This window comes from Cibotium barometz, chromosome 25 (genome assembly GCF_041138505.1).
Source record: "Cibotium barometz isolate CiBa-2024 chromosome 25, ASM4113850v1, whole genome shotgun sequence".
Lineage (NCBI taxonomy): Eukaryota > Viridiplantae > Streptophyta > Polypodiopsida > Cyatheales > Cibotiaceae > Cibotium > Cibotium barometz.
Window position 1 is genome coordinate 24,403,227 of NC_141070.1, and position 14,338 is coordinate 24,417,564.

Below are 14,338 nucleotides of genomic sequence, written 5' to 3' on the forward strand. Positions count from 1 at the left end.
TTTGAATTTAATTAAAATACTCATTAATTTTCATATGCTAAAAATTACACTTTCCTCATTTAAATATTTAAATTCCAATATGGTGGAAATTCCTCTTTCATCATTTAAACTTATCTATACAAAAATATAAATTTAACTAGAATCCTTCACTAATTTTTAAATAAAATATACATTATTTTAGCATCACAATTTTTCTCTTAATTCATTGGAATACATGGATTTTCATTATCATGGGGATCACTCTTTTAACATAAAAATGGATTACTAGAAATTTCTCTTTTTTCTAACTACCTATTTATGCATAAACATAAAAATTAAATTTTCCATGATTTTAATGAGAATCATTAAATTAATCTAGGATGATTAATCCTAGAATATGGTAGGAAGTCCTCTTTTCATATTATGAATGAAAATGATTTATGTGTTAATTTTTCAAAAATTTTACCATAGCTCTACTGCTATTACTGATAATTCTCAATAATTTGAAAGCATAAAGTTTAGTAGTATCCCTATGATTAGAATAACCATTAATTGGATCAATATCCAATTATGGACTTGATTCTTAATTTTTTCATAAATTAAATAGCATAAAATGTAAGGTTTCCCCCTTCTAAAATAGAAGAAACACTTAAGATAGTCCACTAAGTCTTAACTTGGGGAAAATTTCCTATTTATCGACACCTTGGACATGTGGAGATTCAAGGATACGATTCATAGGTAAGACCTAGTCCTATCCCGCGCACGGGAAGCGTGATCTTCTAAAAGTCAAATCACCCATAGGGTAATTTATCATAAATTGGGCAACTACTAGACTTGTTTTCTAGAGGCAACGCTTTTTTCCTCATCCATGCAAGGCACAACCACTGACCTAGTCTTCTAGAATAGAGTTGCCCAAGAACCTAATTATCTAGCATAGGGCTTTCACTTAATCTGTTGGAAAGCTGCCTGACTAATCGGGTCCACCCGTCCGTAGGATGGTGCCATCGGGGCATTCCATCCTCCCACTTTCCACCCTACTCACGCGTCAATTTATTTTCTAATTAATCCTACCACACTATTTAACATAAATAAACATGTTCTTTAATTAAGGCCCTTTTCACAAGGTTTGTTAAAACAGCCTTTTTACACAATACAATCATGCCAAAGACAAGATATATATATATATATAAAGTTTATACATGAATCAATTCCATACAAGCCAAACCGGCTCTTATTCTTTTCCTTTATTCTACCGATGATCTAGAATTCGGCCTTCCAGCCTCTACATGCTGGGCAAAACCCTACGCGACCATACACCTCATCGGCTGGCGAGGACTCAAGCCGGCCTGTCGCCCTCTCAGGCTCCATCGCTGAATCCTCCCGCCCTCAGAGGGATGTCTGCACACTAGCTTGGGCTCTCAGAACTAGGCAGCATCATAACCTCTCACCTCAATCGGTGAACCTTATTCTCCCAATGGTATGAGGGATACCTTGGGCCATTCCCGGGCTTTGCTAATGACGTCGCTCGACTACACAAGCACAGAACGGAGTTAGCGTTGAAGCCAGGAAAAACTTGCACTCTTTAAAGATAACAATTTCAAAGTAATTTATTGAATACAGCATCACACAATTCGTAACTTCATACAATTTTATGTCATTATTTTTAAAAGGAAAAGATACACATTTATTAGCACTAATATAAAAAAAACTCTTCTTTAAAATATAGCCAAGCTAACCTGGCCACCATTTCCTTGAGGAGCTTAAAAAGGGAGGGTTGGAGCCGCATCGGGAGCATCTTCCCTAATCTTGTTGTTGCGCGTGGGGAGTCATCGAGAGACGTCGCTCACAGACAAAGCTTGCCGAGGTCTCTTGACCAGCCTCGCTATGGTTAAAATGGTGGGCTTCCAGTACGATGGGCTAGGATCGAAGCGGTCCTTGAGTGAAGTGCTAGGACACCTAAATAGGATCCTAGAGGGTTCTCACCAGGTGATGCACGCGCTCGCGGGTTGCTAGGACACCCATACGTACGTCGAGGAAGATACGGATGAACTGAAAGAAAGACTTTTGTGAATGGAATTTTGATATTGGATCTTGTTGGTTGACCAGCTGGTCTTCAACGGAGAGTTCAGATGATATATTTTGTAAAACAATGGACTCAATATTTTGGAGGATTATGATCAATAATACTATGATTTCATTGAAAGATTATTTTAAAGACAGTCGAATCTGTTAAAATGGCAATTTTATATTGGGTGTGTAAGTGGTATGACTACCTTGAATTTGCTTGAAAAGCCAGCTAGGGGGCCTTGGAACTCTTTTCCTCTCGGTACTCGGGCAAAACAGAACCAGAATTTTATAAAGGAATCCCACCAAATACAGTAGTTGGGCAGTTGGGGTAGGCTGGATCGAGGGATTCCTCCAATACAAATAATCACGATTACGTTATGTTAGTTAGATTAAGTCCTAGAAGACCCTTGTTCTGTGGGAGGCGGATGTGCCTCGCTAAAGGAGAAAAAAAGCGGTGATTCTATGGACCAGTCTCTTCTTTGATCTGACCATGTGACTTTCGGGCTCGGTCGGATCAGTTTGGTTAGTTAAGACTTTGACTCGTTAGATCAATTCTCTCGTTACATGATTTTCCTGGTGGAATGATTTTCCCACGCCTTCGGGGCGAGGGAAGTTTTCTCAGGTTCAGTTTCGGAGGAACCATCGGGCTAGTCTCTTGTCCGGATATCCGTCTGGGCAAGGCCCTGAGTGTGGATCCCTTCCCCGTGCGAGAGGCTAACGCTGCTTCCACCACTAGCGCCCTGGGAGGGGGCATCGCGAAGGGGGCGGGGGTCTCACATTCAATCTCTCCTAGGTGAGTGTGGCCCATCATACTGCTCACCCATATTTAAATATATTGATGCTTGCTTTATACTCCAAAAATAAAGCCTAATAGTTTTTTGAGTCTTTGAGAATACAAGCTCCTTCAAAAAATATAACAAGCATAATTATAGGATCTTGGACCTACCAAACGCATAAAAGTACTATTTGATATGTACAAAGGTTTAAGGCTAAGGCCTTCCAAAAATATAGATGCCAAATATGAAAACCTAAGAGGTGATCACATGTCTTCAAAGATATCTCATTGTGGTCCAATGCACGTTCCACCCGTGACTAACGTAAAAAGATGTATGGGAGAAGACAGCTTGAGCTCTTGCAAGCACACACACACTCACAAAAACCTAGAAGAGAGCACACAAAAACCCTAGAAGAGAGCACACAAGGTGAGAGGCTGAAAATTCTTCTTCTTCACTCAACAAAAAGAGGTCTACAAAGAAGATAAAGTGACTCACACACATAATAGAGTATATACAAGCAGTCCATAATGTGAACATGCTAAGAGGAGTTGGTAGATGTGGACTAGTCGGTGTAGTCGAGCTGTAGAATCTCTGGCAAAGATATGTCGGTGCCAGCTACCAAACCCGCCAGTGATATAAATGTCAAACAGTCATGCAGGCGCCTCGTGAGTGTCAGCTCATATTGAGCAAGACATCTCAACACTCCCCCTCAAGCTCAACTCCAGCTCATGAACTCCAATCATATCTCAAAATTTGTGGAGCTTCTCAGCTCCCAAGGCGTTCGTGAAGATGTCAGTGTGACAGCCAAATACCCTCAGGTGTGCAAATAACCTCAATTCCCAAAAAATAGCGTAGATCTCCCAAATCCTTTATCTCAAACTTCTTTTTCAAAAGACTTTTCACATGCTCAATCTCTTCCAAGTTGTCACCCCCAACAATAAGATCATCTACATATATGGTGATGATCACAATACCCTTATCACTCTTGCGCACATACAAAGAGTGATCTGCATCTGCCTTATGAAAACCAATAGTGAGAAGATACTTAGCAATCTTGCCATGCCACGCTCGTGGAGCTTGCTTCAGCCCATACAAGGCCTTATGAAGCTTACATGCATACTCTGGGTGACCTGTATCCTCAAAACCTAGTTGGCTGATCCATATACATCTCTTCTTGTTGCAAGTCACCATTGCAAGTCACCATGCAAGAACGCATTTTTTACATCCATGTGATGTAAAAACCAACCTTTAGCTGCAACCACCGCAATCGCAACTTTCACAGTTGCCATCTTTGCAACTGGAAAAAATGTCTCCTCATAATTAATCCCATGTGTCTGTGCATATCCTTTGGCTACCAATCTAGCCTTGTACCTTCTTAAGCTACCATCACTGTTATGTTTAACCTTATAGACCCACTTATAGCAGCCAATAGCTTTCTTGCCTTCAAGTAATGGCACCAAATCCCAAGTCTCATTGAAAGATCCCTGCCCCCTTCATGCGCAACAGATTCGGGGGGTGCTAGCAGCGGAAGTAGCACTTCTTGCGCGGGGCAGGATCCCTCACTCGGGGCCTCGTCCACGGATATCCGGACAAAAGACTAATCCCTTGGTTCTTCAAAAACCGAACCCAAAAAAACTTCCCCCTACCGGAAAGCACGGGCAAGTCCACAAGGATATTTGTACTCTAACGTAGTCATTCAGGGTCATTACTTAGACCAAACTGCTCTGACCGAACCTGTGAGTCACTTGGTCAAATCAAGGAAGAAACTTGCACTTGGATCATAGAAACCAATGCTTTTTTCCCCATCGAGAGGCACAACCGTTGATTCTTTTTCCATAGAACAATTATCCGGGATTTACTTCATCTATCGTACTATAACAGAATTGAGTCTTATTAAGGTTTATTAGTGAAAAACTATGAGTATTACAAAAAAATGAGATATTTTGGGTATAATGATTCAACTTTGACACCTTGGTAAGGAGAAGGAGGGCTCTTCTGTAAGGTTCCTCCCTTTAAAAATGGGAGAAACACTTAAGATAGTCCGCTAAGTCTTATCTTGGGAAAAATTTCCTATTCATCGACACCTTGCCTCTGTAGAGATTCAAGGATACGATTTATAGGTATGACCTAGCTCTATCTCGCAGGGGGAGCGCGATCTTCTAAATATCAAATCACCCCAACGCTTTTTTTCCTCATCTTTATGCAAGGCACAGCCGCTGGCCTAGTCTTCTAGAATAGAGTTGCCCAAGAACCTAACTATCTAACGTAGGGCTTTCACTTAATCTGTTGGAAAGCTACCCGACTAATCGGGTCCACCCGTCTGTAGGATGGTGCCGTCAGGGCATTCCATCCTCCCACTTTCCACCCTACTCACGCATCAATTTGTTTTCTAATTAATACTACCACACTGTTTGACATAAATAAACATATTCCTTAACACTAGTTCTGTAATTGGACACTTAAGTGTCCTGAGACACTAAAGTGTCCTGAAAAGTTCTTGAATTTTTGTGGGCAATCTATTAAGAGTTTTGAAATGCTTAACATCCACAGATGTTCCTCAAGACCCAAAAAATCCTTGAGATTTTTTAAATTGCACTTTTCTTAGCTTTTACAAGGTAATATTTTAATTTTCTTAGACACATGCTGATAAAATGCATGATTTTTGCTGTTTTCAAAAAATAGTAGTAATTTGGACATAACTTTTAGAAGGGACATAGTTTGATCATGAAACTTGGCTTGATGGAAAGCCCATGATGTAAACTAAATCCTGGAATTATCAAACGACAATTATTGGATAAATTTTTGACTCGCTAATATTGAAATGACGTTTTTTATACAAGTGGAGCATGAATTTTTTTCCTTCCATATGCAAGCTAACAATGTAAAACTTGAGGTGCACCCATGTTATATAGGGTAAATACTACTTTGTTTTGAATTTTCCATAACTTTATAGCCACTTTTTGGGCCTCTTCTCATACATGGCCTTTTGCGCAACCTGTTTTTAATACATAAAATGTCTAATTATGAGCCTAATTTTGATTTTCATCAAAGGGGAAAGCTATGTAAGTGCATTATTTGGTGTAACTATAGGTGTAGACTACTTGTGCAAGCATAGTTATGATTAGTTTTTGATAAAAGATGATCAAATTTTACATTTTTATTTTTTATAGTTTTTTTAGAACTAGGCGATAAGAACCTACTTAAGTGGAGGCTAAGTTAGTGTCATACACATCAAATTATGGCTTATTTATCTCATCTCAAGCATGAAAACCAATAATCAACATTCTCATTGATAGGGCTACATTATTTTTAGAACTAGGCGATAAGAACCTACTTAAGTGGAGGCTAAGTTAGTGTCATACACATCAAATTATGGCTTATTTATCTCATCTCAAGCATGAAAACCAATAATCAACATTCTCATTGATAGGGCTACATTATTTTTTAGTGACGTGATTGAGTTTTGATAATACGCGTTACTTTTGCTGATTTTATGCAACTTTTTTGGAAAAAATTTCTAGGAAAGGAAAATGATTTTTTTGGTGAACTTCTACCTCCTTGGACTGATGTATGCTATCAAAATATATTGGGAAAAATGCTATTGATATCATTGGATTTTTTTTTTGAGAGAATGATGCTTGCATATTTGGAAAAATCCTAAAAAATGTTCATTTTCAAGACATATGCTACTTTGTTGCTTATGTACTTCCAAATAAAAAGGTATTTTATATGTTTAGCATTTTTTACATAAGCATAGGGTTATGTTCTACATGCCCAATGAAGCATTTTGGTTTTTAAAGCCTACAGTAGAAGTTTGATTTTTTTTTCGCAACCCCCAAAAAAGGACACTTAAGTGTCCTGTTTTGGTACCAAACTAGTGTTAATTAAGACCCTTCTTCACAAGGTTCGTTAAAACAGCCTTCTTACACAATACAATCATACCAAAGACAAGATGTAATTATATAAAAAGTTTATACATGAATCCATTTCCATACAAGCCAAACCGGCTCTCTTATTCTTATTCTGCTGATGATCTAGAATTCGGCCTTCCAGCCTCTACATGCTGGGCAAAACCCTACGGGACCATACACCTCATCGTCGGCCGCTGGCGAGGACTCAAGCCGGCCTATCGCCCTTTCAGGCTCCATCGCTCGATCCTCCCACCCCTCAGAGGGATGTCTGCGCACTAGGGTGAGCTAATTCACCGCACTAGCCTGGGCCCTCAGAACTAGGCAGCATCACAATCACTCGCCTCAATCGGCGAACCTCATTCTCCCAATGGTATGAGGGATACCATGGGCCAACTCCGGGCCTTACTAACGTCTCCGCCGTCCGGCTATACAATCACAAGAACGGGGCAGCGTCAAGGCAGGGAGAAGTTATACCTGTACCTTAATTTAACCAAGATAACAATCTATTTACTCAACTAAACCATAGGACTAGCATCCATGTTACCTTCTTAAGAAAACAATCCTTTTCACAAAGATTTTAGCATTTCAACTTGAGATTGCCAGATAAGACATTCTTTATTAAGGCATATGTTAAAGAATACAAACTTTAAATAGTAAATCAATCAAATAGATCACTAATTAACAATTAATAGAGAAGCCGGGGCCATACCTCAACCCCTAAGAATGATATATAATTGAAAAACAAAATATGTATATACCTTATAGAAATTTATTGTTTATCGCTGCCTTTGCTCGTTAACAAGAGCTTTAGAACTTGACATATGAGAATAGAGTCTTCTAATACCTTGTCTTTAAGAAAAAAACATTTTGCTAAAGGGGAGAAGGGCTGAGGGCTACTGTAAGTCTCTTCACACGGGGGGGAAGAAGAGTTAAGGACACTGTCTCCTAGCAAGAGGGGGATGGAGGAAAATTGCCTTATCTGAAAAGAGGCAAATGAGGGGGTGTGAGAGGGGTGGCTGCAAGGGGTGGCTGTACTATAGCAAGGGGTGGCTGCAAGGGGTGGCTGTACTATAGCAAGGGGTGGCTGCAAACAAGTCTTGGAGCCAAGAGGGTTCTGTCTCCATACTAGGTTCAGTGGCTTTGTTGAGCTTGACTAAGAAAACTTGCTGACCCTTACGTGTTCCCTTGAGAAGATGTTTTGCCTTGACTACCCTAGATTTAGGTTTTCCTGTTATCCCCTAAACAGATATTACTTGGCCATGCTCATTTTCAAAAGTGATACTCCCCTGGTTACAAAGAATGCTAGCTTTGTTTGCAATTAACCAATCCATCCCGAGGATTCCATCATAAATTCCTAATGGCAAGACTCTAAAGTGGCCATGAGTTTGCTCATTACCCAGCTCAAAATTAAGGTTTCCTATAGAGTGGTGAGATACTACTTCTTTCCTACTGGCTAACTCTACAATCATTCTTCTTGTTGTTTTTTGACTCAAGTTTAATTTTTGCAAACACCTAGGAGAAAGAAATGAATGGGTACTGCCACAATCAATTAAAAGCTGAAATGGCTTACCGTGATAAGTGGCTGGGATTTGGATTAAACCAAATTGTTTATTCGGACCTTGGTGCTCTACTGCGGCATGGACGGTGGCACGCTCTTCTTCAGCCATTTCCAAGGTCGGTTCTTCACTTATAATACAGGCGGTCCTAGAAACTGCTCCTCCGCGGCCTCTGCCACGCCCACTGCCTCTTGCACCTTGGTGGATAGGGGTTCCACAGCCTTGATTTCCTGTGCTACCTTGGGGAAATGATGTTGCCATCTTGGGACAGTTGGCTCTAAAGTGTCCCGGCTCATTGCACTCAAAACACAGAGGGCCTTCTCTAAAAGAAGCAGCATACGAGCAGGGGACAAAAGAGTTGCCTTGTCGCCCTTTGTTGTAGTAGGGGAAATTCTGTTGGGGTTTCTTGTAGAGTTGATCTTTAGGATTTGCCTCAGGGTAAGATCTCTTTTGATCCTTAGGTTTGTCAGTCTTCATTTCTTTCACAAGGGGCTTTGCTCGTATGAGAGCATCCTGTAATGTGCTTGGCCTCATTGCTTCAAGGTGGGAGTCTAAGGGTTCATGTAACCCTTGGCAGAAATGAGCCACTTGCTAGGAAGTAGTCATAGCTAGGGCATACTTCCGAAGAGTGATAAATTTGGAATAGTAGTCCTCAAGAGTTAAGATGCACTGCCTAAGACTAAAAAACTCATTCATCTTTATGGATTTATGGGATGGGGGAAGATATCTTTCCTTCACTGCCTGCTTGATGTCTTCCCACGTTTGAGAATGCTCAGTGACTTCCTTGTCACGGCACCACTGTTTCCACCAAAGTTTAGCATCTCTGATGAGGCGAAACCGTGCAAGCATAGACTGATTTGCTACTCCAGTACCGGCGACAGAGAAATAATCATCCATCGCCTCAATCCAAACTTCAGCATCCTTCTCAACCTTTGAACCTTCTCCTTTAAAGGAGGGAGGTTGCATTTGCTTGAGCAGGAGCTTCTTCTCCCTGGGTATCAGTGTAAAGCGCATTGGGAAGTGGAGGGTGATCATCCTGGCCATCATTGTAAAAACATTTTTAAGATTACAAGATTCATATTTGCACAACGCTTATTTTTGGAGAGTAAAACATTAAAATCATTTTATTTCCAAATATTTACAAGGACGAGTTTTATTACAAAGATCTGAGACTAATATAATTAGTCTTATTTGCCATCAAGAGAAATTCCTAAGCTTGACTATGACATAAGAGTAGAGCGGTCCACATAGGTGAAATATGGGGGTTCCGCTGTAGTTTCTAAGACTCTAAAAACTGATGGTAAGGGTGGTAGACTCTGGATTGGGGTAGGTCCCAACACAGCTACTCTATGAGTAGGTAAGATCTGCATCACTTGGTCATACACCCAGCAATCCTGAGGTATGCGAATCCCATCTATAGTAACAGAGGTGTCGGCCCTGGGGGTACCGACAAACCAAAATAAATGGATCATCTTCAACTTTTCAATCCAACGAATCCGCTTTAGGTCGGTGGTAAGGTTCCCAATTCGATCTACTCGGATGAAGAAATATCTTGGCCCACGACTCGAGAAATCTCTACCCCATCCTCTTTCAATACGAGAGAAATGAGGGAGGGACATCTTCTCTAGTATCTGCACCATGGTGTCACGGAACTCGAAATTTGAGGAGTGACTCTAGCAGTCTCGAAGATGCATTGGAAAACTAGAAACTTCAAGTAGGCATCTTTCTCTTCCTACAATCATTCAAACATCAATTCAACTTGTTTGTTTTAGTAGGATGTTTTTATTAATTAGCATTATGTTAGGTTTAAATGGCAATTCCTAGGAGCTAAGATCGGCTCTGATACCAATTGTAAGGTTCCCCCCTTCTAAAATAGAAGAAACACTTAAGATAGTCCACTAAGTCTTAACTTGGGAAAAATTTCCTATTTATTGACACCTTGACCATGTAGAGATTCAAGGATACGATTCATAGGTAGTAAGACCTAGTCCTATCCCGCAGGGGAAGAGTGATCTTCTAAAAGTCAAATCACCCATAGGGTAATTTATCATAAATTGGGCAACTACTAGAATTGATTTCTAGAGGCAACGCTTTTTCCTCATCCATGCAAGGCACAGCCGTGCTGACCTAGTCTTCTAGAATAGAGTTGCCCAAGAACCTAATTATCTAGCATAGGGCTTTCACTTAATCTGTTGGAAAGCTACCCGACTAATCGGGTCCACCCGTCCGTAGGATGGTGCCATTCGATCCTCCCACTTTCCACCCTACTCACGCGTTAATTTGTTTTCTAATTAATCCTACCACACTGTTTGACATAAATAAACATGTTCCTTAATTAAGGCCCTTTTCACAAGGTTTGTTAAGACAGCCTTTTTACAAAATACAATCATGCCAAAGACAAGATATATATATAAAAAGTTTATACATGAATCAATTCCATACAAGCCAAACCGGCTCTCTTATTCTTTTCCTTTATTCTGATGATCTAGAATTTGGCCTTCCAACCTCTACATGCTGGGCAAAACCCTAAGGGACCATAAACCTCATCGTCAGCCACACTGGCATGAGGACTCAAGCCAGCCTGTTGCCCTCTCAGGCTCCATCGCTCGATCCTCTCGCCCCTTAGAGGGATGTCTGCACACTAGGGTGGGCTTATTTACCGCACTAGCCTGGGCCCTCAGAACTAGGCAGCATCATAACCTCTTGCCTCAATCGACGAACCTTATTCTCCCAATGGTATGAGGGATATCTTGGGCCATTCTTGGGCTTTGCTAATGAGACGCTGCTCGGCTACACAAGCACGGAACGGAGTTAGCGTTGAAGCCAGGAAAAACTTGCACTCTTTAAAGATAACAATTTCAAAGCAATTTATTGAATACAGCATCACACAATTCGTAACTTCATACAATTTTATGTCATTATTTTTAAAAGGAAAAGATACACATTTATTATCACTAATATATAAAAAAACTCTTCTTTAAAATATAACCAAGCTAACCTGGCCACCATTTCCTTGAGGAGCTTGAAAAGGGAGGGTTGGAGCCGCATCGGGAGCATCTTCCCTAATCTCATTGTTGCGCGTTCCTCTCGAGGCAATATTCTAATGTTTCCAGGATGGGGCCATCTTGGAGGTCGACTTGTAGGGCTCGCTATCGCGGTCGAAACACTTCAGTCGGATCTCAATTCTGAGATTGTTTGCTCACCGTATGAGCAAAAGACTATAGCGCATTAAGGCAGAAACCTCTTATTAAAGTCTACGCAAATGGGGGGGGATTGTGAGATGTCCTTAAGACAAAAACGTTTTGCTAAAGGGAAGAAGGGTTGAGGGCTGCTGTAAGTCTCTCCACACGGGGGGAGAAGAGTTAAGGACAATGCCTCCTAGCAAGAGGGGGATGGAGGAAAATTGCCTTATCTGAAAAGAGGCAAATGAGGGAGTGTGAGAGGGGTGGCTGCAAGGGGCGGCTGTACTATAGCAAGTACACTGCAGAGAGACGCACGGCGGTACAATAGGGCATACGCTGCGCAGAAATGTGTGTTGCCTGTGGAGCACCCCGAGGGTTTATATAGCCGTGGGGTATGGGTACGAGCGCTGCGCAAAGCAAGGACGAAAGGACGGTGTACCATCAAAGGCTATGGATCAGTGGCCTGCATGGGTCTAGGGGAAAGGTACAGTGTTGGTTATCAAGGAAAGGAGTGGTACGCATGTACCTTATCTGGTGTGGGGCAGCATGGGTGTCCACGTAGCTGTACGTGTGGACCACACACAGTGGGCGATCGTCCTTTGGTTCTTGTGCGGCCATCGTACGGGCACCCTGGTAAGTGTGTACGGTCCAAATTTTGGGACGGGGTCTCCAAATTTGGGACGCCCGCCTCGATTTGCGTGTCGAACCGCTCCGGGGGCGATTTTTTTTTTTGTCCGAGAGGTTCTCCTGGTCGTTGGGGTTCAGACCATTCATCAATCGAACGCCTAGTCGTGCATTTATTAAGGTTTAAAGGTCGTCGCTTTTTAACTAAAATGACTGAAATTTGCGTATAAGCTTGATCCGGTGTCCGTTTTGGATGCTGTAAAATCCTATATTAGGGTAAAATCGTGCGCAGATTCCAAATTTGGGCTCAGAATTTGTAGATTCTAAGTATAAATGACTCAAATAATAAAATCATTGATTTTTATACCATAAAAACTCATAAATTTATCTATTATATGAACATTGCTTTATTAGTGAAGATGGGAATGTTACATAAAAGCATTAAAAAGCCACTTATTTGGCCTCTAATTTGACAAGGATAGAAATTACTTTTAGATTAGAGAATTGCTTTTAGATTAGAGATTGGAACTTCTCTCTCTCTTCAATCTTCCTTGGAGACTTCATCAACATACCAATCCAATTGATTGATTGGGGGCCTCTACTTTGATCAAAGAATCAAGCAATCTAGGAGGTAAATTATGGTTTATGGTCTTTTTTCTTTAATCTCCAAATGTTTCTCTCTTCTCAACCCCTCTCAAGCTTGAGAAGCATTCAATTGAATGGCTTTTCAATACAATTGAAGTTCTTTAATGAATTGTGGTGATAAAACACATAAATTTCCATTTATGCTTAAATTAAATATTTTTTTAAGCATGTCTCTCTCTCCCCCAAAGAATGGTCATTCCTATGACCTATTCTATATTCAAATAAAGCTTCCAATCTCTTCAATTTGTAGAGGATAATAGAAAATATCATTATTTCAGTATAATACTGGCATGGTATAGTTCTCGTATTTTTTTACAAAGGGCTAAGGATCTATTTATAGGTGAGGGAGGCCTCTAACGAAGTCCAACTAGTTTCTAGAGCTCCAAGTTCAGTTTGGCTAAATTTGGACAAGATTTGGACCTAGTTTGGCTCCCTTTTGATTTGGTTTGATCCAGGAGAGAGGAGAGATTAAAAAATCACAATATTTTTGAGTTTAAAACTCCACCACACATGTGAAATAGGCGCCTCCTTGAAGAGCCATCCTTCTCCTTACCAAGGTGTTAAAGTTGAATCATTATACCCAAAATATCTTTTTTTTTGTAATACTCATAGTTTTTTACTAATAAACCTTGTCCTTAGTCAACTCTTCATCTTTATGTGAGCATTTACTCATTTTTGGGGGTTTTTCTTTTATAAATTGGATTTATCTCCTCCCCACACTTGGATTGATCCTATTGGCCCATAGGAACCTTAATTGGAGCATAATTTGAAAATCTTGACCCTTAGGCTAAGGTCCTTTTTACCTATTTTCAATTAATTCCAATTGCACATTGGAAAGTTCCTTACTTAAGTCACCAAAAATAGGGGGGGGGGGGGGGGCAAAAAGTAGATTGTCCTTAAGTTGGGAGCAAGGCTTGAAACTAAACCAAGGGGGAGATGAGGAGTTCCCTCTTAAGTCTATTCACACGGGGGGAGAACAACGTAGGATACCCCCTCCACAATACAAGAGTGGGATGTTGAAAACCATTCTGTAGAGCCTACTTGGAGATGGGTTGAAAAGGGCTTGCTGGGAGATGGGCTGTAGAGGACTTGCTGGTATAGTCTTCGCTCAGAGTGTCAGTTGTTGGTCACGGAGGAGCATTGGGGGTTTATATAAGGGTTGGTACGGGTATGAGTGCAGGGAAAGAGAGAGCAAAGTAGGGTAAAAAGGATGGTGTATGATGTAAGTACACCAATATGTGGCTGCATGAGTCAAAGGGATGGTGCCTGTATGCGGGCCAAAGGTGAAGTACGCATGTACCTTCCAGGTTAGTGGTCACATGGGTGTCCATGTGGCATCCTGTGGTGGGGACCACACACTAGGGCGATCGGCCTTTGGTCCTTATGTAGCCATTGTATGGGCACCTAGGTATGTGTACGGCATCTTTTTGGGGTGGGGACCCTTTTTTGGGGCATCAACCTCGATATGCATGCCAGTGCACCTGATGCTGCGAAATTGTTTTTCAGTATTAAGGTCAAAAGTTACCGTACTTAAACTAAAAATAACTAAAAATTTACATTGAGGCTTATTTCAGTGTCCATTTTTTTAAGTGCTATAA